The sequence below is a fragment of the Mus musculus genome, chromosome 6, assembly GCF_000001635.26.
Source record: "Mus musculus strain C57BL/6J chromosome 6, GRCm38.p6 C57BL/6J".
NCBI lineage: Eukaryota > Metazoa > Chordata > Mammalia > Rodentia > Muridae > Mus > Mus musculus.
Window position 1 is genome coordinate 43,489,494 of NC_000072.6, and position 26,349 is coordinate 43,515,842.

The 26,349-nt window shown below is 38.3% G+C and overlaps 1 protein-coding gene across 4 annotated transcripts in view; it reads right to left on the minus strand.

Annotated features, from left to right (window-relative positions):
* Positions 1-26,349, minus strand: part of Tpk1 (thiamine pyrophosphokinase) — a 328,217-nt gene that overhangs the window by 149,918 nt on the left and 151,950 nt on the right. The window lies entirely within an intron of this gene.

Below are 26,349 nucleotides of genomic sequence, written 5' to 3' on the forward strand. Positions count from 1 at the left end.
GCAGTAGCAGAAAGAGCTTCCACCATGCACATATGAGTTATCTTTGTGACATAATGGGGTGAAGTTATAACTTCCTTGTTTGCTTTATAACATCTCACCAGTTGCAAAGACAACTAAGCCCATTCTAAAGGACAAATCCAGGAGAGAGCAGCTTACCATCTCTTATGTACTTAGATGGCAAAGGAACTGTGTTTTTAAAAAGACATCTTTCCTAGTGTCATACAGAGGCAAAGGTGTATAAAATTAGAACAGGGCGGGAGTCCATACTTTTTAATTCAGAAATGAAACAATTCTCTGACTCTGACAAGAAGCTGAGTAAGGGAAAGTTAAACATAATCTAGTGTATAAGAGTTGCCATTCAAAGAGTTTTCAAGGATACAAAACACCCATACGGAGTCCTAAATTATTCTAAAAACCATCCTCAGTAGATTTAAGGCTTCTTCTTTTACCTCAAGGTCTCTTTAAATATGTCAAGCTCAACCTGTACTTCATTCATTTATGACTTCCTCACAATGGAGTGACCAGTGAAAAAATTAATTTCTCACTATTCAGAAATATATGGTGCTCTAAAAGGAATATATGTCATCTTTGCAAGATCAAAGACATAATTTCCTCATCCTAAAAGAATATTGAAATTTGCTATAATCACCAAGCAAGGGTACGAAGAAGCAACTGATCTAAAGTTAACAGTCTTAAAAGGAAAGACATATGCAAGTCACTTAGGGATATTAAAAGAATGACAGATAAGGCTGTCACCAACTATCATGATATGGAGAACTCCCTGAGGGTAGGAATTGTGTTTCTTTCTGTACTATTTCCAATTTTGACACCTGTCTGCTATATAGTAAGTGTCTAATAAATATTTCCATGAATAATAAATACCTAATAAATATTCCATGCAGCACAGGAATATATTATATAATAAATATGTTAAATATACATAAATTTATAGACTTTTATAGCAATGTATATTGGCAATAGGCTGGGACAGTGTCTTCTTGCTAAACATACCACATTTACGAACTGAGATTTTTGTCTTTCTTTGTAAAATTGTGACAACAAAACAACCTCATAAAAGAAAATAACCTAAACAGGCAAATCCAAACAGCAATAGATGACTCACAGAGGAGTCATCCCCCGTTAGTCTCACACAGTCAGCAGACAGACACAGAGACAATATTAGAGGGCAGAACAGAATTGAGAATCACTGCAAATTTTTAGAGATTAAGAGGCTACAATTGCCCTAATGACTCTTCTCAGCTACACAGTAATATAATGGGGGGTGGAGCACATAGATAGAAACATTGTGGTTATTCCCAGGAAAGGACATATTTTAACTTTCTGGAACCAAAACGCCTTATAATATTTCTTGAATCAGCTCAATGAGAATGATTTTTAAATTAAAAGATGCCTTCTCTGCAAGTTGGAAACAGTTAATTACCCAGGGCTAGGAAGTCATACATCTTAGAGATAAACCATTACAATAAGCCAGCATAATTCCTAATTACATTCTAAATATTTTTCAATATATGCACAGATGAGTGTAGTTCTCACCTCACATCAAAGAAACTTCCCTTTGCAGCAGATGGAAACCATTAGAACCACAACTGAACAAAATGCAGAGAACAATACATTCCATAGTGCCTAGTACTTACTGATACATGTATAATTGTGTGTGCACGCACACACACACACACACACACACACACACACACACACACACCACACACCACCACATACACATACACCACGTACACACCCAAAATCAGAACTCCTATGTAGATTCTGCAGAAGAGGAGGAGAAAATATTCTTAGAGTGAGAGGAGCACCAAGTGTCTTTGTGACATGTGTCTCCTGTCTCCTACAAATGTCATCAAAGCTACACCCATCAAATCTCATTAATAAGGTTGCCTCAACAAGGCCCAAACAGTGATGACACCAATGGACAAGTTAATACGGAAAATGGAAAGCTCAAGGGGCCTGAATCTTAGATAAAGAACTATGGGGAATACTGAGAGTAGAAGAAATAATCTTCTCCAGGGAATCCACCCAAAACTAGTTATCAAATACCAAGTGGTCAGCCTTGAATCCATATATATATATGAATGTGGGAACAATTATTTAAAAAAAGAACATGAACTTGAGACAGAGCTAAGCAACTGAGGACACAAGACTTGGATGATTTGAGTGGCATCTAAACTGACAGCCTGCATCCTGCAGTCTAGCTTCCAACATATCAGAAAGTCAAATGCAAGCTGCAAATGGAGGGAAATAAGAGGATATAAAAGAGGGAGGGGGATATATGGGGGCATTATGAAGGTATTTGGAAGTAGATCCTATGAAATAAATGGGATGAAACTACACTATATACAGAATATATATTTTCTCTTCTCTCTCTCTCTCTCTCTCTCTCTCTAATATATATATATATATATATATATATATATATATATATATATATATATATATATATATATATATACACACACACACATACATACATGTGTGATGTATGTATATATCACACACATATGTATGTATACCCCCCTCTACACAGTGTACACAGTGACTTGTTTCTCAGGTCCTCTAGTAACAAAGTAAATACAGTAAAAAGAGAAGTAAGAGATAGCAAAGAATAAATAAATTACCCACCAATCCTTATGTGTCTACATTAGGGAGATACTTACCATGCTAAACAAAAACTAACTTCACAAAGTCAGAAGCACCAGGGCATTGAACAGTTTTCACTGGTTTGACATTTTCTTTATTAAAAATTTAAAATCCTCATGACATCCAAAACCCAAAAACTTAGAAGAAAAGGCCATGGCGCTTAGCATTAGAAGGACTTAAGCTTCTAATTAGCAGTCTGCAAGATTAGTTTTCTTGTAGCAATACATACATTTTAATAGAAACACACTGAAGAACCCACAAGGTTAAAACTACAATGACCTTAAATTGTTTTAAAGTTCTTCTGCTTTGTGAAAACTGCATTATCATTGATTTTTCAGGGTTTCATAAAAAAGAAGGGCCTCTTAAAGCTAGAAAGTATTACTATTTTATGAGCCAGTAGGTGGCTCCAATTTCACACTGCATATACTTATATTTGATTTTTTTGTCATTTAAGAAGTACATACTTACATAACTTAATTCTACTAAGTTCTCTCTATGAATATGTTACTCTCTCAAACTGGATTGTGATTTCTTTAATATTATATTTCATTAAATGTAGTTCACCCTGACTTATAACAAAAACATCTGGGCTCATGCCACAGAGTTCAGTATACGTTGATTTTATCCTAACCAAAAATAATATTTTGAAGATGTGGAGCCATAGTACTGACAAGGTCTCTTCTTATGTCACAAATACTAGAGGGAAAAGTGAGAAGGAAGTAAGAGCAACCACCATAACAATTCTGTTCTAGCTTCTGAGTTGACAATAGTCTCATTTATCAAGCATCTCTCAACCCATAAATACAAAGGAGAAAAAATTACGTAAACTTAACTATGTTACCATACAACTATTGCTTAGGGCTTATTATATGTCTGCAGCTCTGCTAATGTTGTGCAGACTGGGGAAAGGGAAGGTAATACCTCTCTGCTGACTTGATAAACAAGCATGAAAAGCAGTGTTAAAGACTTATCATTATCAGATGAAGAAGGGATCCACGAGATACTAAGAACAAGGTCCAGCAGAAATAAATCATGAACACTAGTAGCATAAATTATATTTGATTACTCATGAGGAAAAAAAAAACCAGAAAGATGGTCTTCTTATCTTCCTCTTGACAATCAGAAAAATATTCTAGAAATGCTTGCTTATATTTAATATGTGCCTGAAAAAATTGAGTTCAGTTCATTTGTAAATCACATTTTTCTTCTGGAATGTAGTTTGGACATCTGGAATAATATTTTGGCATTTGTGCTAAGCCACATTCTCTACAAATTAACTTTATCAGAAAACCCTGTACTTGAGGAATAAACATGCCTCCACTAATATCAAAATCACCCTTTCTGCAGGCTGGGATCTGTTCACTGTGATAGGTTTCAAAGCAGTATCACTAGATCAGAAGACAAGGAAATGTTTTGAAAAATTCTTCGCAAAATAGCTTACATTTCATAGTATGTACACGCAAATGGATATTATATGATATATCATATTTTATCATTCATACATAGCTATGTATAATTGATACAAGTAAAAACTATCTTAAAGGCCTACATTACTCAAAATCTCAATTTCTTTCTCTCTGTCTCTGTCTGTCTCTGTCTCCCTCTCTCCCTCTCAATAGAGACAAAGACATAGAAAGTGACACAGAAAGAAACAAAGATCCTCAAGCTTAGGAAAGTAACAATTGCTACCCATGTAGTCCATGATACTCTACATGAAAATTGAAAATATTATCACAAACTCATCCAAAACAATGAAGAACTAAGATAACCAAAGGGACTTATTGAAGCAGGATGATTGAACTTGCCTTCTTCAGATTTAAAAGTAATTAAAATAAAAAAATGTTAGCAAACTCAAACACTAGCCAACAAGCAGCACCAGGGCAGTGGTAGCCTTCTGTGTGGCACACAACTATCTTCCAAGAACCTAACTGACACTTAGGAACATACCATGGGTAGCAACACAACAAACAGCTTAGAAGAACTAGGGGGAAAAAGTAAATACATAGAGCTGAACATTTGGAAGCTGAAACAAAGAAGAGAATTGGAGTCAGAAAAAATTATCAGACTTTGAGGTGGGTGATTTCTTAAATGAAAAAATTACAAATTCTATTGAGAAATAATAATTAAGAAATAATATAACATGGAAAAAAAACCTTCCACACACTAAGAGACACTTTATACCTACAAAGTATTTGCTATTGAGAAAAAGGACCTTCTGAAAATTGAAAAAGAGTAAGTAATAACATGAAAAATATAAAGTATTTTAGTGAACATGTTAGAGAACAGAAAATATGTCAAATAAGTAAATAATAAAAAAAAGATACTGACACATCTGGCTTCTATCTGCACCACAGAGATAGCAGCAAGTCACAGCTCTCCACAACCCAATAATGAACAGAGAGAGCTAGTCTCCCAAAAGTGCTAAAACACCTAAGATCATAGGCTCACAGGCTCACAGGAGAGACAACCTCCAATCAGAGACAGAAAAACCAGATAACACCAGAAATAACCAGATGGCAAAAGTCAAGTGCGAAAACATAAGCACCAGAAACAAAGGCTAATTGTCATCACAAAACCCAATTCTCTCACCACAGCAAGCCCTGGGTACATTGAAACACCGGAAAAGCAAAATTTGGATTTAAAGTCACATATCATGATGATGATAGAGGACTTTAAGAAAGACATAAATAACTTTCTTAAAGAAATACAAGAGAACAAAGATAATCAGGTAAAAGCCCTTAAAGAGGAAACACATAAATCCCCTAAAGAATTACCGGAAAGGTGAAGGAATTGAACAAAATCACCCAGCATTTAAAATGGAAGGAGAAACAATAATGAAATAACAAAGGGAGGCAACCCTGGAGTTAGAAAACCTAGGAAAGAGATCAGGAGTCATAAATGGAAGCATCACCAACAGAATACTGGAGAGAGAAGAGATAATCTCAGGTGCAGAAGACACCATAGAAATCATTGACACACCAGTCAAAGAAAAACGCCAGATGAAAAAAGGTCTTAACCCAAAACATCCAGGCGATCCAGGACACAATGAGAAGACCAAATCTAAGGATAGTAGGTATAGAAGAGAGCAAAGATTCCCAACTTAAAGAACCAGTAAATATCTTCAACAAAATTAAAGAAGAAAACTTCCCTAACCTAAAGAAAGGGAAGCCCATGATCGTACAAGAATCCTACAGGACCCCAAATAGATGGAACCAGAAAAGAAATTCCTCCCATCACATAATAAGAAAAATATCAAATGGACAAAACAAGCAAAGAATAATAAAAGCAGTAAGGAAAAATGGTCAAGCAACATATGAAGACACACTTATCAGAATTACACCAGCGTTCTCACCAGACATTATGAAAGTTAAAAAATCCTGGACAGATTCAGACAGACACTAAGAGAACACAAATGTGAGCCCAGACTACTATACCCAGCAAAACTCTCAATTACCACAAATGGTGAAACCAAGATATTACAAGACAAACCCAATTTAAAAAATATCTTTCCACAAATCCAGCCGTATAAAAGATAATCGAAGAAAGACTAAAACTCAGGAGGGAAAGAAGCAAATTAATCTTCTTTTAACAAACCTAAGAGAAGATAGCCACACAAACATAATTCCACACCTAACAACAAAAATAGCAGGAAGCAACAATCACTGATCCTTACTATCTCTTAACATCAATGGACTCAATTCCCTAATAAAAAGACATAGATTAACAGACTGGATACATGAACCAGACCCAACATTTTGCTGCATACAGGAAACACACCTCAGTGACAAAGACAAACACTACCTCAGAGTAAAAGGCTGGAAAACTATTTTCTAAGGAAATGGTCCCAAGAAATATTCTAATATCAAATAAAATCAACTTTCAACCAAAAATTATCAAAAAAGATAAGGGAATACACTTAATACTCCTCAAAGGAAAAATGTACCAAGAAGAACTCTCATTTCTGAACATCTATGCTCCAAATGCAAGGGCACCCACATTCATAAAAGAAACTACTAAAGCTCAAAGCACACATTGCACTTCATACAATAATAGTGGGGGACTTCAACACCCCACTCTCATCAATGGACAGATCACGGAAACATAAACTAAACAGAGACACAGTGAAACTAACAAGTTTTGGACCAAGTGGATTTAAAAGATATCTATAGAACATTTCATCCTAAAGCAAAATAATATACCTTCTTCTCAGCACCTCATGGTACCTTCTCCAAAGATAACCATATAAGCGTTCATAAATCAGACCTCAACAGATAAAAGAAGACTGAAGTAATCCCATGCACCCTATCAGATCACTATGGATTAAAGCTGGTCTTCAATAGCAAGAAAAACAACAGAACTCATGGAAACTGAACAATGCTCTACTCAATGAGAACTTGGTCAAGGAAGAAATAAAGAAAGCAATTAAAGACTTTTTAGAATTTAATGAAAATGAAGATACAAAATACCCAAACTCATGGGACACAATGACAGCAGTGCTAAGAGGAAAACTCACAGCTCTGAGTACCTCAGAAAGGAAACTGGAGAGAATGTACACTAGCAGTACTATCTGTGTAGGGAGTGTGATTCTTGGTTTTGTTCACTGCTGCATCCTATGTACCTTGAATACCACACAATCATGACACTGCATCCCAACAGTGCATAGACTCTGCCTAGGTGAGAGAACATTGCTAGACGTGAAAGATTTGTTTTTCCTCCAAATATGTGCTTTGTACTGGTGTTTTTAAAATTTGTAATAACAGGATATTCAATAGTTTTCAGTCAGGCAGGCAACAATCTCCTAGAAGGTCCATTCAATAGACAGCATGACAATCCAAAAGAATATTACACAGACTGTTAAGATTAATACACAGACTAAAGCTTATCAATAGAAGAAATGTTTCAAGCTCAAAATAAAATAAGCTGAACTTTACTCTTTGAAACATTAGTACTTCCTGTTCTTTAAAGCTAACATAAGCCCAAGGCAATACCTAACATATTCTATTCCACCAAGACCCAAGTTGTTCTAACTGCTGGGAACATTTAGTCAAACATTTCTTCATAGACTTAGGAAGAGCAATTTCCAAATTCATGTGGTATAACAAAAAACCCAGGATAGTGAAAACTATTCGCAACAATAAAGCAGCTTCTGGGGGAATTACCATCCCTGACCTCCAGCTGTAGTACAGAGCAATTGTGATTAAAAAAAAAATTCATGGTATTCATACAGTGACAAGAAGGTAGATCAGTGGAACAGAATTGAAGACCCAAAAATGAACCCATACACTTATGGTCACTTGATTATTGACAAAGGGGCTAAAACCAAACACTGGAAAAAAGACAACATTTTCAACAAATGGTGCTGGTTCATCTAACGGTCAACATGTAGAAGAATGTAAATTGATCTACTCTTATCTCCTTGTACAAAGCTCAAGTCCAAGTAGATGAAGGATCTCCACTGAAAACCAGATACACTGAAGCTAATAGAAGAGAGAGTGGGGAAAAGCCTTGAACACAGGGGCACAGGGAAAATTTCATAAACAGAACACCAATCGCTTATGCTCTAAGATCAAGAATTGACAAATGGGACCTCATAAAATTGCAAAGCTTCTGTAAGGCAAAGGACACTATCGATAGGATAAAATGACAACCGATTGATTGGAAAAAGAACCCTACTTCTGATAGAGGCCTAATATCCAATATATACAAAGAACTCAAGAAGATAGACTCCAGAGAACCAAATAACCCTATAAAAAATGAGGTACAGAGCTAAACAAAGAACTATCAACAGAGGAATATCGAATGGCTGAGAAGTACCTAAAGAAATGTTCAACATCCTTAGTCATCAGGGAAGTGCAAATCAAAAAACCCTGAGATTTCACCTCATACCAGTCAGAATGGCTAAGATCAAAAATTCAGGTGACAACAGATGCTGGTAAGAACTTGGAGAAAAACAAACACTCCTCCATTGCGGATGGGATTGCAAGCTGGTAAAGCTACCCTGAAATTCATTTTGACCATTCCTCAGAAAATTGGACATATTACTACCTGAGGACTCAGCTATACCACTCCTGAGCATATACTCAAACCATGCTCCAACATGTAATAAGGACAAATGTCCCACTAAGTTCACAGCAGCCTTATTTATAATAGCCAGAAGATGGAAACAACCTAGATGTACCTCAACAGAGTAATGAATACAGAAAATATGGTACATTTATACAATTGATTACTAATCAGTTATTAAAAACAATGACTTCATGAAATTCTTAGGCAAATGGATGGAACTAGAAAATATCATCCTGAGTGAGGTAATCCAATCACAAAAGAATTCACATGGTATACACTCACTGATAAGTAGATATTAGCCCAGAAGTTCGGAATACCCAAGATACACTGCACAGAGAACATGAAGCTCAAGAAGAAGAAAGACCAAAGTGTGGATACTTCATTCCCTCTTAGAACAAAATATCTGTGGAAGGAGTTACAGAGACAAAGTGTGGAGCAGATACTGAAGGAAAGGCCATCCAGAGACTGCCCCATCTGGGGATCCATCCAATATACAGTCACCGAACCCAGAGACTATTGTGAATGCCAACAAGTGCATTCTGACAGGAGCCTGATATAGCTCTCTCCTGGGAGGTTCTGCAGTGTGTTACAAATAGAGAGGTGGATGCTCTCAGCCAACCATTGGACTGAGTACAGGGTTCCCAATGGAAGAGCTAGAGAAAGGATCCAAGGAGCTGGAGGTGTTTGCAGCCCCATAGGATGTACAGCAAAATGAACTAACCAGTGCCTCCAGAGCTCTGAGGAACTAAACCACTGTATCAGTTAGAGTTTTACTGATATGAACAGACACCATGACCAAGACAACTCTTATAAGGACAACATTTAATTGGGGCTGGCTTACAGGTTCAGAGGTTCAGTCCATTATCATTAAGGTAAGAACATGGCAGTATCCAGGCAGGCATGGTACAGGCAGAGCTGAGAGTTCTACATCTTCATCCAAAGGCAGCTAGTGGAAGACTGACTTCCAGGCAAGTAGGGTGAAGATCTTAAGCCCACACCCACAGTGACACACCTATTCCAACCTGGTCACACCTATTCCAACAAGGCCACACCTCCAAATGGTGTCACTCTCTGGTCTAAGAATATACAAACCATCACAACCACCAACCAAAGAGTACACATAGAGGAACTCATGGATCCAGTTGCCTAAGTAGCAGAGGATGGCCTTGCTGGTCATCAATGGGAGGAGATTCCCTTAATCCTGTGAAGGCTCTATGCCCCAGTGTAGGGGAATACCAGGGTCAAGAAGCAGTAATGGGTGGGTTGGTGAGCAGGGGTGGAGAGAGGATAGAGGGTTTTCAGTGGGGAAACCAGGAAAGGGGCTAACATTTGAAATGTAAATAAAGAATATATCTAATAAAAAAAGAAAACCATATTAATCAGTAGGCAAAGCAGAAACATGAGTGTGGTATTTAAAACTCAGAATATGTGAAGCAATGGAGTAGAAGGATAGAGTTTTCTTTTTAAGATGTGTGTGTGTGCGCTGATATGTGAGTGTTGGCAACTGATTTCAGGCAGTCTGGGAGAGCAGGAAGCAATCTTATGCACTGATTGTCTTCCCAGCAAGGTCTAGGGGTGAGGCTCAAAGATAAAGCCCTGGTCCAGTATGTACAAGGCTCTGATTTGGTCCACAGTGTGTGCATGCACCCCCCCACACACACACACACTCATCAGGTGTGACACATATACAGTAGGATACACACACATACAGACAAACACATGTTACATATATACCATAAGATGCACAAACATACACCACATGTTATACCCATACAGTAGGATGCACACACACATACATATACACACACCACATGTTACAAACATATGATAGCATGCACACAGCCATCAATTGTGACATACACATCTTTCACACAATCTTTGATTTGAAGTAGGAGGAGACTATTGATGAAGACTGAGGTGGTGTCTGGGAACTGACAGTGATCTTTGGCTGACAGCCATTGAGAAGATGGGTATCTCAGTCCTTCAGGAAAAGGAGCTGGATGCTGCCAACACTGAACTCAAGAGCAGATTCTTCCTACCCCTCCTTCTACCCCTAGCTCAGGCAATGTTCTGATCTCCATTCTGTACAATTCTACATGGAGAACCTAGCCAAGATCCCCACCTTCTGCTGTATAAACTTTGAGATATTAAATGAATGTTGGTGTAGTATGCTCAACTATGGTGATTTGTCACACAATAAAAAGTACATTGTCTCTTATGTCTAGGCAAATGGGATTGTTGGCCAAGCAATTGGAACAGCAAACCCCATCTAACTCTCATCCTGAAAGTAAACTCTGGAGGCTATAATAATAATAATAATAATAATAATAATAATAATAATACCAGCAATCTCAACTAACTTGGACTTCTGAGATCTCTCAGACACTAAGCCACTAACCAGGCAGCATACACTAGCTAGTCCAAGGCCCCCAATACATACAGAGCAGAGGACTGCCTGATCTGGCCTCAGTGAGAGAAGCTGTGCCTAACCCTTGAGAGACTTGAGGCCCCAGGAAGTGGGGAGACATGGTGGTGGTAGTGGTGGTGACATATCTTCTGGAGACAGGAATAGGAGGAATGGGATGAGAAACTGGGAGGATGGCCTGAGATGAGGGTAATGACTAGACTATATATATATATATATATATATATATATATATATATATATATATATAGTGTGTGTGTGTGTGTGTGTGTGTGTGTATGTGTATATATATACACATACACACACATACATACATATGGCAGAAAATGCTTGTATATTAAATGAAACTTTCCTTGTTTTACTCTCTCTCTCTCTCTCTCTCTCTCTCTCTCTCTCTCTCTCACACACACACACACACACACACACACACACACACACTCTTACAATGGAAGAAATAGGACATGTGAATATCTCAATGGAGTTTCGGTGGGTGGAGAGATGGCTCAGTACTCAAAAGGCAGTTGTCTGTTTTTATATCTCTGGGATAACTGATACCCTTTCCTGTCTTCTGTTGACACTACATAATCACAGTACATAGGCATACATGCAGACAAAACTCCCCAGAATTGAGTAAACCGAAGAATAGAAAGAGGCACCATGCATTAACTGAGGTAGAGCTTTATATAGAGATAAGACACTCATGGAGAAAGTAGTTAAAGATATGATACAAATTGTACTTCAGGAAAATTTTTTTTTCTTGGGACTGGGAATGTAGGTTCAGTGTTGGCGGGTGTGCTAGTGGCAGTCAATCACAATGCCAAACTAAAAAATTCTTATCTATTGAGAAAATCAGTATCTATTGCTTGAGGAAAAAGGAACTTTGGGAAAGGCAGGAAAGGCATCATTTCCTCAAGCGTAGGGAAATCTGTATATGTACTTAGGAGGAAAGAGGGATGAGGTTCCAATCAACCAGTGAAAAGAAGGTCAATGGGCAGAGAATGGCGGAAGTGTAACTATTTTCCTCATTTCTAAAATATAAACATGGATAAGGCAGGCAGTAAGACTAACACAGGAAAAGAACAGCAATGGTGTAGTTCTTAGTATTAAGCATGGCTGCCTCGAAGAAACTGCTGCTTTCCTTCTGATTCTTTTATGGTGCCGATCTTAGTGCTTTAAGGTGTGGCATGCCAAAACAGTAACAGAAGTGATTTCCAGTTATGAAATAGGAAATGAAACCTAAGATACAGGCTAACAAATGGTGTAGTATAAACCACTCCATAAACAACTCAGCGTATTTTTCAACAAGTTTTCATTTACTTCTAAGGGAAAAAAAAAAAGTGACAATGATATCAACGGACAAAGCAAGAGAATAATAGATGAAGAGTTGCAAGAATATGCCCAAGATGATGGGTCCACAAAACACCTCCACTGGTAACATCTATAACTGATATGAACATGAATGATGTAAAAAATGGGTCTCTAGAACAGGAACATTAGAGATAAGCTAAACCAAATGTAATTTTATGTTCAGTGTGACATATGTTCAAACTCTAACATTTATGTTCAATATTTATATTATTAATTTTAATATTTAGATTCATTTATTTTTATTTGTGTGTCTGCGTATGTGTGCGTGTGTGTGCATGTGTTTTGTCTGCAAGTCTCTCTGTCCACCATTTTGTGTGCCTAGTGTCTGTGGAGGTCAGAAGAGGGCATCTGGAAGGAACTGGAGGTTCAGATGGCTATGAACCACCAAGTGGGTGATAGAAACTGCCTATCAGTCCTCAGGAATAGCAGCCAGTGTTCCGAAGCACTCAACCATCTTTCCTGTCCCCTTTTATTATTACTATAACCTATTTTGTTAATATATAAATGTTTTAAATTTTACTACAATGTGTCCCTCACAGGCATATATAATAAAAGCTTGCTCCCTAGCTGATAGTGTTCTTTTGGAAATGTATTAAAAATTTTATAAGGCATAGTCCAGTAGGGGGAAGTCTGCCACTGGGTCTTAGAAGTCTCTTTTTACTGATACACCCCCTCTCCCCCGACCCCATACCCAGTGCTAACCACCACAATAGTAAATTTCATTTTAAATCTAAAACAACAGATCCACCTGACTTTGGTCTGAAATCAGGAGCCAAAAATCTAACATGTCCACACGCTGTGAAGCAAGTAGCAAGCATTAAACAATGACCACAATCACTTAACAAGGCTGGCCTGTGAGGGACAGTATCCCTCTTGGCCAGAGATCAGCAAATTTTATGGAAAGTGATAGAAAGTCATTGCTTTATTATGCCTAGGAGACCACAGGGCCTCTGTCCCAATTACTAGACCCTGACTTTAGATAAACAAAGGGGGAAAGCTGGGTTCCACAAAACCTAAAACTTTGATTTCATATGGTTTCCATGTGTCATAAATTATTCTTATTCTTTTGATATTTCTCAACCATTTAAATGTCAGTGCCACCTTTGGCTTGCCACCAGTGCAAAAGCAGACAGCAGGCTAGGCTTGGACCATGGTCTGTCATTTACCAACTGATACCCATCTGAGCCTACAACTTGTTCTTATGACTGTACTACTAAATCTTATGAATGTGCAAAAAAATTAATAGAAGGATAGTTCAACACGTTAAAAACATCTCTTTCAGTCACACACCTTATTCTTCTGTAGAGAACTTCAGAAGAAAAGCCAAGTTGTTGATGCACTGTATCTGGTGACAGGCACATGGTTGGATTGAGGAGCCTTACCACAGTGGGAGAAGCTGTAGACATCAAATGTTACAGGCAGCCCAAATTATTAATCACCCTGTTGACCAAATTATTGTTAATACTTCCCCCTCCCCCAAATATTCTTTTAACGTTTACAAAAATACTTTCAAATTTACTGACAACTAAAATAAATTATTACAAAGCAATGGGTATCAGTAATAAGCCTAATTTCAAAGGACCAATACTAAAGTCATTAGACTGCCATTCTTGATTACTTAATTTACAGTTTGCCAATAATTTTGCTAATGTAGGTTAATGAGTTTTTACATTTTGCAGTTATAAAACCTATCAGGTTAGATGGTGCTGACTCCTCTAAAACTCCTTAATGGGAAATAAAGCAGATCTTTAAAAAAAGTAATAGGATATTAATTGTGATTTCATGCAGTATATCTAAGAAGAGACTTGGCCTCATAAAACAAGAAACTAGAAGTTGAGTGGAATGAGTAAAATCATTCCCAAGTTTGCTATTAGCTCATTCATTTTAGGTCAAGTCATTTAGTGCCCATCCATCTATCCAGGGTAGAAAATAATTGCACAAATTAACCTGTAACCATTTTATGGGGCTCTGACACATCTACTGTAACTTTATGGACTGTGTTTATAAGGTTACAATTTCAGAACCTCTAGTTCCTCTTGGTAGCAAGCATACTCACTTTGAAAATGTATTCCCATAGATTTGACAAAGACATACAAAGTACATAAAGTTCATAAAATCTAGTATACTTTTCAACAAACTTTAAGATTTCTTTTTATTAAATTACAATGTAATTCTATGAAAAATTCAGATAATCTTTAAAAGTATCCAATTTTAAACTGTTTTCCTCAATAAATTAACCATAAAAATCAGCCATTGGGTATTCTTTGTACTAAATACTAGGTACTTTGTAAATTATACTCTTGGTTTCCAGAGTAAGTTAACAATAGAAGTGTAACAATCTTGCTTTAGGCTACTCAGATGGAAATTTCAAGAGATAAGATAACTTGCCTAAGGCTACAAGGCTGATGAAAACATACCATGAATGACTTGACCTCTACAATATTAGTCAACAAAGCTTTGGACTCAACACTGTTGCTTTGTGTATTTGGGAAAGTTTAAGCAGAAACATGACTTTAATCTTAACCTTCATTGAGTTTGCTTTCTATAGTTCAAACAGTTGGGTAAACTTTAGCATCTAAGCATTCAGGGATACAATGGGTGCAGAGAGCTTCCATGTAAACTGAGATTTAGAAAGTTTCATGATTCTTATATCTGACAATGGCTGTGAAGTTTGGCTCCCCGCCTGTCCCCCCAAAAGAGAACAAAGCAAAAACCCAAACCATTTAGTGATTTCCTAACTTACTAAATTATTTAGCTTTATTATTCACTGATACATGAAACCATAAACTGTGCACATATTAATGGTGTGATATAAGACATTTCAAAAGAGCAATGTTTAAATCAGATGAAATACATCTACTTCCTTGCTTATTACTTCATTAAAGTAAAATCTTTCAAAACCCTTTGTTCTACTTCTTGAAATAAACATTATTGCTACTTAGAGTCACTATTCTATGCTATAGCATTGCAAAAAACGAGCTGACTGTGTCTAGCTGAGACAGAGCATCCATCAGTAACCTTTCTCCAGCCTGCAGGAAGCAGCATCCCACTCTCACCTCTAATGAAGTAAATGGTATTGGATTCCACATATGAGCAAGATGGTACAGGCCTCTTATTTCACTTCACACACTTCCTCTACTGCCGGTGCTGCCGCACATGGCTGCATTTCACTCCGGGTAGTGGCCAATGGTCTTCCACTGTATGTAAGGACATCATGGTCTTCATCTATCTATCAGTGTTTAGACACTCAAGATGTTTTCATTGCATTTTCTTTCATTTTTTATTATAGGAATTATGTTCTAGAATCAATGTTACTGGAGAAATTATTATAACACCTTTGAAAAATCATCATTTGTGACTCTAGAGTTTTGTTTTTAAAATACGTAGAAGTGCACAAGTGTTATAAAGATGTGTGTGAGGAGTCTTTAAAATAGTCACAGAAAAAAATAACTCATGAAGTATTTACCATGGGGATAAGCTGAGTTGATTTATTTAGTTTCTTATCAACAATCAAATAATTTAAGGAAAACATGACATCCACTAAAAAGAAAGGGAAGAGTATTACATAAAGGTGGGGGTTGTCTTTCCACCAGAGAACCAAGTGATTAAAGGGAACAGAAATGACTGGATAATCTCTGAGGATAAAGACAACAAAGATCATCTTTAATGCTCATTCTGGAAACACGAAATGCAGGTTCCTAGCCACTTATATAAAAACATTGATAGTGATTTTATTTTAAAAGGAGGTAAGAGTATTACTGAGTTTTTAGCTTTTAAATTCTACACATTTAATCTTTCTGGATTCACTGTTAAAGTTATCTTTCTTCTTGCATGCAAATAAGATAAACACTGAAAATTATCAAAATTGTTTTGATAAAATTGAACATATTAAATTTTTAATAGTCATACTTGAAAATGTCTAAATTTTACAATTAGAAATTGGTCTCCTCAGATACACTGAAACTTATAGAGAAAGTGGGAAAGAACCTCGAACATATGGGCACAGGGGAGAAAATTCATGAACAGAACACCAATGGCTTGTGCTGTAAGATGAAGAATTGACAAATGTGACCTCATAAAATTGGAAAGTTTCTGTAAGGCAAAGGACACTGTCAGTAAGACAAAAAAGCAACCAAGTGACTGGGAAAAGATCTTTAACAATCATACATCAGATAGAGGGCTATTTATTATGTATATTAATCTAATATATACAAAGAACTCAACAAGATAGACTCCAGAGAACCAAATAACACTATTAAAAATGGGGTACAGAGCTAAACAAAGAATTCTTAACTGAGGAATCCCGAATGGCTGAGAAGCACCTAAAAAATTATTCAACGTTCTTAGTCATCAGGGAAATGCAAATCAAAACAACCCTGAGATTCCACCTCACACCAGTCAGAATGGCTAAGATCAAAAACTCAGGTGGCAACAGACAGTGGTGATGTTGTGGAGAAAGTGGAACACTCCTCCATTGCTGGTGGGATTGCAAGCAGGTACAACTACTTTTGAAACCTGTTTGGCAGTTCCTCAGAAAATTAGACATAGTACTACGAGAAGATCCAGCAATACCTGTCCTGGGCATAAACCCAGAAGATGCTCCAACAGGTAATAAGGACACATGCTCCACTATGTTCATAGCAGCCTTATTTATAATAGCTAGAATCTGGAAAGAACCCAGATGTCCTTCACAGGAGGAATGGATACAGAAAATGTGGTACATTTACACAATGGAGTACTACTAAAAACAATGAATTTATGAAATTCTTTGGCAAATGGATGGATCTAAAGGATATCTTCCTGAGTGAGGTAACCCAATCACAAAAGAACACACATGGTATGCACTCACTGATAAGTGGATATTAGCCCAGAAGCTAGGAATACACATGATACAATTCACAAACCGCATGAACTCAAGAAAAAGGAAGACCACAGTGTAGATACTTTAATCCTTCTTAGAAGGGGGAACAAAACACCCGTGAAAGGAGTTACTGAGACAAAATGTGGAGTAGAGACTGAAGAAATGACCATCCAGAGACTGCCTGACCTGGGGATCCATCCCTTATACAATCTCCAAACCCAGACACTGTTGTGGATGCAAACAAGTGCTTGCTGACAGGAGCCTGATATAGCTGTCTCCTGAGACTTTCTGGCAGTGCCTGATAAATACAGGAGTGGATACTCACAGCCATGCATTGGACTGATCACAGGGTCCCTAATGAAGGAACTAGAGAAAAGACCTAAGGAGCTGAAGGGGTTTGCAGACCCATAGGAGGAACAACAATATGAACTTATCAGTACCTCCAGAGCTCCCAGGACTAAACCACCAACCAAAGAATACACATGGTGAGTCTCATGGCTCCAGCTGTACATGTAGCAGAGGATGGCCTAGTTGGACATCAATGGGAGGAGAGACCCTTGGTCCTGTGAAGGCTCTATGCCCCAGTGTGGGGGACTGCCACGGCCAAGAAGTGGGAGTGGGTGGGTTGGGGAGCTATGAACTAGTCAGAATAGAGGCTAGCTATATATCCAAGATATTTTAATGTAAATATATTTTGAGTCTAAGTCTTATGTCTGGGAGCACAAGGCTAGGAGGAAGAATTGGGCTTAATTTTTACAGAAAAGAATAGAATCCATCCATGAGGACTCTTCTCTTTATTTCTAAAAACTCGAGGAGTAGGTGAAGAAGGAAATGAAATACTAAAGATACTCACAGACTCTTAACCAAAAGGACTTCTTGTAGGATATTTGATCTCATTGTGAACCCTAAGATTGTGTTATTAACTGAAAGAAATCAATTTCTTGTTCTTACGTGGCTCAACACTTAGTGCATACCTTTAAACACTCTGGGTAGAATACAGACATAGCCTTAGCACACACCTCTAATCCCAAGCAATGAAGGAAAAATTAGTTTGTAGAAAGAAGCATCCAAGTTAGTTAATGGTATCTAATTGAGTGGCAGGAATCAGAGGAAGAGAGGAACCTGGCACAAAGCTCAAGTCCAAGTGAATCAAGGATCTTAACATAAAACCAGATACAGTGACTCTAATAGAAGAGAAAATAGCAAAGAGCCCCAAATTCATTGGCATGTGGGCAGGGGTTAGATTCCTAAACAAAAATCCAATGGCTCACGCTACCAAACCCAGACACTGTTGCACATGCTGGCAAGATTTTGCTGACAGGACCCTGATATAGCTATCTCTTGTGATGCTATGCTAATGCCTGGCAAATACAGAAGTGAATGCTCACAATCATATATTGGATGGAAAACAGGGCCCACAATGAAGGAGCTAGAGAAAGTACTCAAGGAGCTAAAGGTGTCTGCAACCTTATAGGAGGAACTACAATATAAACTAACCAGTACCCCACAGAGCTTGTGTCTCTAGTTGCATATGTAGCAGAGGATGGCCTAGTAGGCAATCAATGGGAGGAGAGGCCCTTGGTCTTATGAAGACTATATACCCCATTACAGGGGAATGCCAGGGCCAGGAATCAGAAGTGGGTGGGTTGGGGAACAGGGCAGAGCAGGGTATAGGGGACTTTCAGGATAGCATTTGAAATGTAAATGAAGAAAATATCTAATAAAAAACAAACAAAAAAACCAAAAAATAAACCCCAAACTAACAGACAAACAAACAAAAAAGAATTGACAAATGGGACCTTATGAAACTGAATAGCTACTGTAAGCAAAGGAGCTAATCAATAGGACAAATTGGCAAACTACAGATTGGGAAAAATCTTAACTAACCCATAAGGTAACCTCCAAGAAATCAAACAACCTAAGGAAAAAAAAAATGGGGTATAGAACTCAACAGAGAATTCACAACAGAGGAACCTCGAAGGGGTGAGAAATATTCAAAGTCCTTACATACACCCATCAGAATGGCTAAAATCAAAAGCTAGGGTGACAGCACATGTGGGTGAAAATGTGGACAAAGGACAAGTCCCTTCTGGTCCACTCGAGCACCGGGGTGCCTTGCCAGCAGAGTCTCCTGACACCCGCAAGGGCCCACACAGGATTCCCCACGGGATCCTAAGACCTCTGGTGACAGGAACACAACTTTTGCCAGGAAGCAGGTTCGAACACCAGGTATCTGGGGACCTTCCCTGCAAGAAGAGAGCGTGCCTGCAGAGAATACATTGACCACTGAAACTAAGGAGAGAGCTAGCCTCCCAGCTCTGCTTATAGAGGCTAACAGAGTCACCTGAGGAACAAGCTCTAACCAGAGACAACTATAACAGCTAGCTTCAGAGATTACCAAATGGCGAAAGGCAAACGTAAGAATCCTACTAACAGAAATCAAGACCACTCACCATCATCAGAACGCAGCACTCCCAGCCCACCTAGTCCTGGGCACCCCAACACAACCGAAAATCTAGACCCAGATTTAAAAATACTTCTCATGATGATGAAAGAGGACATCAAGAAGGACTTTCATAACTCACTTAAAGAAATACAGGAGAGCACTGCTAAAGAGTTACAGGTCCTTAAAGAAAAACAGGAAAACACATCCAAACAGGTGGTGGAAATGAACAAAACTATACTAGAACTAAAAAGAGAAGTAGAAACAATAAAGAAAACTCAAACCGAGGCAACACTGGAGATAGAAACCCTAGGAAAGAGATCTGGAACCATAGATGTGAGCATCAGCAACAGAATACAAGAAATGGAAGAGAGAATCTCAGGTGCAGAAGATTCCATAGAGAACATCGACACAACAGTCAAAGAAAATACAAAATGCAAAAGGATCCTAACTCAAAACATCGAAGAAATCCAGGACACATGAGAAGACCAAATCTACGGATAATAGGAGTTGATGAGAATGAAGATTTTCAACTTAAAGGGCCAGCAAATATCTTCAACAAAATAATAGAAGAAAAATTCCCAAACATAAAGAAAGAGATGCCCATGATCATACAAGAAGCCTACAGAACTCCAAATAGACTGGACCAGAAAAAAAATTCCTCCAGACACATAATAATCAGAACAACAAATGCACTAAATAAAGATAGAATACTAAAAGCAGTAAGGGAGAAAGGTCAAGTAACATATAAAGGCAGGCCTATCAGAATTACACCAGACTTTTCACCAGAGACTATGAAAGCCAGAAGAGCCTGGACAGATGTTATACAGACACTAAGAGATCACAAATTCCAGCCCAGGCTACTATACCCGGCCAAACTCTCAATTACCATAGATGGAGAAACCAAAGTATTCCACGACAAAACCAAATTCACACATTATCTTTCCAAGAATCCAGCCCTTCAAAGGATAATAACAGAAAAAAAAAAACAATACAAGGACAGAAATCATGCCCTAGAAAAAACAAGAAAGTAATCCCTCAACGAACCAAAAGGAAGACTGCCACAAGAAAAGAATGCCAACTCTAACAACAAAAATAAAAGGAAGCAACAAGTACTTTTCCTTAATATCTCTTAATATCAATGGACTCAATTCCCCAATAAAAAGACATAGACTAACAGACTGGCTACATAAACAGGACCCAACATTCTGCTGCTTACAGGAAACCCATCTCAGGGAAAAAGACAGACACTACCTCAGAGTAAAAGGCTGGAAAACAATTTTCCAAGCAAATGGTCAGAAGAAACAAGCTGGAGTAGCCATTCTGATATCGAATAAAATTGACTTCCAACCCAAAGTTATCAAAAAAGACAAGGAGGGACACTTCATACTCATCAAAGGTAAAATCCTCCAAGAGGAATTCTCAATTCTGAATATCTATGCCCCAAATGCAAGGGCAGCCACATTCATTAAAGACACTTTAGTAAAGCTCAAAGCACCCATTGCACCTCACACAATAATAGTGGGAGAATTCAACACACCACTTTCATCAATGGACAGATCGTGGAAATAGAAACTAAACAGGGACACAGTGAAACTAACAAAAGTTATAAAACAAATGGACTTAACAGATATCTACAGAACATTCTATCCTAAAACAAAAGGACATACCTTCTTCTCAGCACCTCACGGGACCTTCTCCAAAATTGACCATATAATTGATCATAAAACAGGCCTCAACTGATACAAAAATATTGAAATTGTCCCATGCATCCTATCAGACCACCATGGACTAAGGCTGATCTTCAATAACAACATAAATAATGGAAAGCCAACATTCACGTGGAAACTGAATAACACTATTCTCAGTGATACCTTGGGCAAGGATGGAATAAAGAAAGAAATTAAAGACTTTTTAGAGTTTAATGAAAATGAAGCCACAACATACCCAAACCTATGGGACACAATGAAAGCATTTCTAAGAGGGAAACTCATAGCTCTGAGTGCCTCCAAAAAGAAACTGGAGAGAGCACACACTAGCAGCTTGACAACACATCTAAAAGCTCTAGAAAAAAAGGAAGAAAATTCACCCAAGAGGAGTAGAGCAGGAAATAATCAAACTCAGGGGTGAAATCAACCAAGTGGAAACAAGAAGAACTATTCAAAGAATTAACCAAAAGAGGAGGTGGTTCTTTGAGAAAATCAACAAGATAGATAAAACCTTAGCTAGACCCATTGGAGGGCACAGGGACAAAATCCTAATTAACAAAATCAGAAATGAAAAGGGAGACATAACAACAGATCCTGAAGAAATCCAAAACACCATCAGATCCTTCTACAAAAGGCTATACTCAACAAAACTGGAAAACCTGGACGAAATGGACAGATTTCTGGACAGACACCAGGTACCAAAGTTACATCAGGATCAAGTTAACTATCTAAACAGTCCCATATCCCCTAAAGAAATAGAAGCAGTTCTTAATAGTCTCCCAGCCAAAAAAAGCCCAGGACCAGACAGGTTTAGTGCAGAGTTTTATCAGACCTTCAAAGAAGATCTGATTCCAGTTCTGCACAAACTATTTCACAAAATAGAATTAGAAGGTACTCTACCCAACTCATTTTATGAAGCCACAATTACTCTGATACCTAAACCACAGAAAGATTCATCAAAGATAGAGAACTTCAGACCAATATCCCTTATGAATATTGATGCAAAAATCCTCAATAAAGTTCTTGCTAACCGAATCCAAGAACACATCAAAACAATCATCCATCCTGACCAAGTAGGTTTCATCCCAGGGATGCAGGGATGGTTCAATATACGGAAATCCATCAACGTAATCCATTATATAAACAAACTCAAGGACAAAAACCACATGATCATCTCGTTAGATGCAGAAAAAGCATTTGACAAGATTCAACACCCATTCATGATAAATGTCTTGGAAAGATCAGGAATTCAAGTCCCATACCTAAACATGATAAAAGCAATATACAGCAAACCAGTAGCCAACCTCAAAGTAAATGGAGAGAAGCTGGAAGCAATCCCTAAAATCAGGGACTAGACAAGGCTTCCCAGTTTCTCCCTATCTCTTCAACATAGTACTTGAAGTATTAGCCAGAACAATTCGACAACAAAAAGAGATCAAGGGGATATAAATTGGAAAAGAGGAAGTCAAAATATCACTTTTTGCAGATGATATGATAGTATATATAAGTGACCCTAAAAGTTCCACCAGAGAACTCCTAAACCTGATAAACAGCTTCGGTGAAGTAGCTGGATATAAAATTAACTCAAACAAGTCAATGGCCTTTCTCTACACAAAAAATAAACAGGCCGAGAAAGAAATTAGGGAAACAACACCCTTCTCAATAGTCACAAATAATATAAAATACCTTGGTGTGACTCTAACTAAGGAAGTGAAAGATCTGTATGATAAAAACTTCAAGTCTCTGAAGAAAGTAATTAAAGATCTCAGAAGATGGAAAGATCTCCCATGCTCATGGATTGGCAGGATCAACATTGTAAAAATGGCTATCTTGCCAAAAGCAATCTACAGATTCAATGCAATCCCCATCAAAATTCCAACTCAATTCTTCAACGAATTAGAAAGGGCAATCGGCAGATTCATCTGGAACAACAAAAAAACCAGGATAGCAAAAACTCTTCTCAAGGATAAAAGACCCTCTGGTGGAATCACCATGCCTGACCTAAAGCTTTACTACAGAGCAATTCTGATAAAAACTGCATGGTACTGGTATACTGACAGACAAGTAGACCAATGGAATAGAATTGAAGACCCAGAAATGAACCCACCCACCTATGGTCACTTGATCTTCAACAAGGGAGCTAACACCATCCAGTGGAAGAAAGACAGCATTTTCAACAAATGGTGCTGGTACAACTGGCAGTTATCATGTAGAAGAATGTGAATCGATCCATACCTATCTCCTTGTACTAAGGTCAAATCTAAGTGGATCAAGGAACTTCACATAAAACCAGAGACACTGAAACTTATAGAGGAGAAAGTGGGGAAAAGCCTTGAAGATGGGGGCACAGGGGAAAAAATCCTGAACATAACAGCAATGGCTTGTGCTGTAAGATCAAGAATTGACAAATGGGACCTCATGAAACTCCAAAGCTTCTGCAAGGCAAAAGACACCGTCAATAAGACAAAAAGACCACCAACAGATTGGGAAAGGATCTTTACCTATCCTAAATCAGATAGGGGACTAATATCCAACATATATAAAGAACTCAAGAAGGTGGACTTCAGAAAATCAAATAACCCCATTAAAAAATGGGGCTCAGAACTGAACAAAGAATTCTCATCTGAGGAATACCGAATGGCAGAGAAGCACCTGAAAAAAAGTTCAACATCCTTAATCATCAGGGAAATGCAAATCAAAACAACCCTGAGATTCCACCTCACACCAGTCAGAATGGCTAAGATTAAAAATTCAGGTGCCAGCAGATGCTGGCCAGGATGTGGAGAAAGAAGAACACTCCTCCATTGTTGGTGGGATTGCAAGATTGTACAACCACTCTGGAAATCAGTCTGGCGGTTCCTCAGAAAATTGGACATAGTACTACCGGAGGATCCATCAATACCTCTCCTGGGCATATATCCAGCAGATGTCCCAACCGGTAAGAAGGACACATGCTCCACTATGTTCATAGCAGCCTTATTTATAATAGCCAGAAGCTGGAAAGAACCCAGATGCCCCTCAACAGAGGAATGGATACAGAAAATGTGGTACATTTACACAATGGAGTACTACTCAGCTATTAAAAAGAATGAATTTATGAAATTCCTAGCCAAATCGATGGACCTGGAGGGCATCATCCTGAGTGAGGTAACACATTCACAAAGGAACTCACACAATATGTAATCACTGATAAGTGGATATTAGCCCAAAACCTAGGAAACCCAAGATATAAGATACAATTTGCTAAACACATGAAACTCAAGAAGAATGAAGACTGAAGTGTGGACACTATGCCCCTCCTTAGAATTGGGAACAAAACACCCATGGAAGGAGTTACATAGACAAAGTTTGGAGCGGAGCCGAAAGGATGGACCATCTAGAGACTGCCATATCCAGGGATCCACCCCATAATCAGCTTCCAAATGCTGACACCATTGCATACACTAGCAAGATTTTATTGAAAGGACCCAAATGTAGCTGTCTCTTGTGAGACTATGCCGGGGCCTAGCAAACACAGAAGTGGATGCTCACAGTCAGCTATTGGATGGATCACAGGGCTCCCAATGGAGGAGCTAGAGAAAGTACCCAAGGAGCTAAAGGGATCTGCAACCCTATAGGTGGAACAACATTATGAACTAACCAGTACCCCAGAGCTCTTGACTCTAGCTGCATATGTATCAAAAGATGGCCTAGTCGGCCATCACTGGAAAGAGAGGCCCATTGGACACACATACTGTATATGCCCCAGTACAGGGGAACGCCAGGGCCAAAATATGGGAATGGATGGGTAGGGAAGTGGGGGGGAGGGTATGGGGGACTTTTGGGATAGCATTGGAAATGTAATTGAGGAAAATATGTAATAAAAATATTAAAAAAAAAGAAAATGTGAACAAAGGAGAAAAACTCCTCAGTTGCTGGTATGATTGCAAACTTGTACAATCACTACAGAAATCAATCTGGATGTTCCTCAGAAAATTGGAAATAGATCCACCTAAAAAGTCAGCTATACCACTCTTGGGCATATACACAAAAGATGCCCTGCCAGGGGCACATCATCTACTATGTTCATAGAAGCCTTATTTGTGATAGCTAGAAGTGGGAAAAAGCCCCAGAAGTCCCACAGACGAAGCATGGATACAGAAAATGCAGTTCATTTGTACAATGCAATACTACTCAGCTATTAAGAATGAGGACACCATGAGCTGTGCAGGCTAATGGATGGAACTAGAAACTTTTCATCCTGATTGAGTTATGTCAGACTGAATGTACTTACTAACAAGTAGATATCAGACAAAACATACAGAATACCCAGGATAAAATCCACAGAACTCAAGAAGGTTAACAAGCCAAAGAAAGGGCCCAAATATGGATGCTTCAATCCCGCTTGAGAGGGAGAAGAAAGCAGAGGGCAGTGGGAGGGAGGGAATTAGGTGGCAAAGGGAAGAAGGGACAGGCAAAAAGGGGAACATGATCAAGTACTGAGAGCCAGCAGAATGAATGGAAATATACAACTTCAGTACGGGGGCAGTTAAGGGAACCCTTTAGAATGTACCAGAGACCTGGGAGGTGAGAGACTCTCAGGACTCAAAGGGAGGGATCTTAGATGAACTGCCCAACAGTGGGGAGAAAGAACTTGTAGAATCCACCTCCAGTAGAAAGACAGGGCATCAAGTAGAGAGATGGGGTTGCTATCCCACAGTCAAAAACTCTGGCCAGAATTGTTTCTGTTTAAAAGAATGGCAGAGAGAAAAATGGAGAAGACAGTGAGGGAAAGAAGGTTCAGTGACCAGCCCAAATTTGGACACAT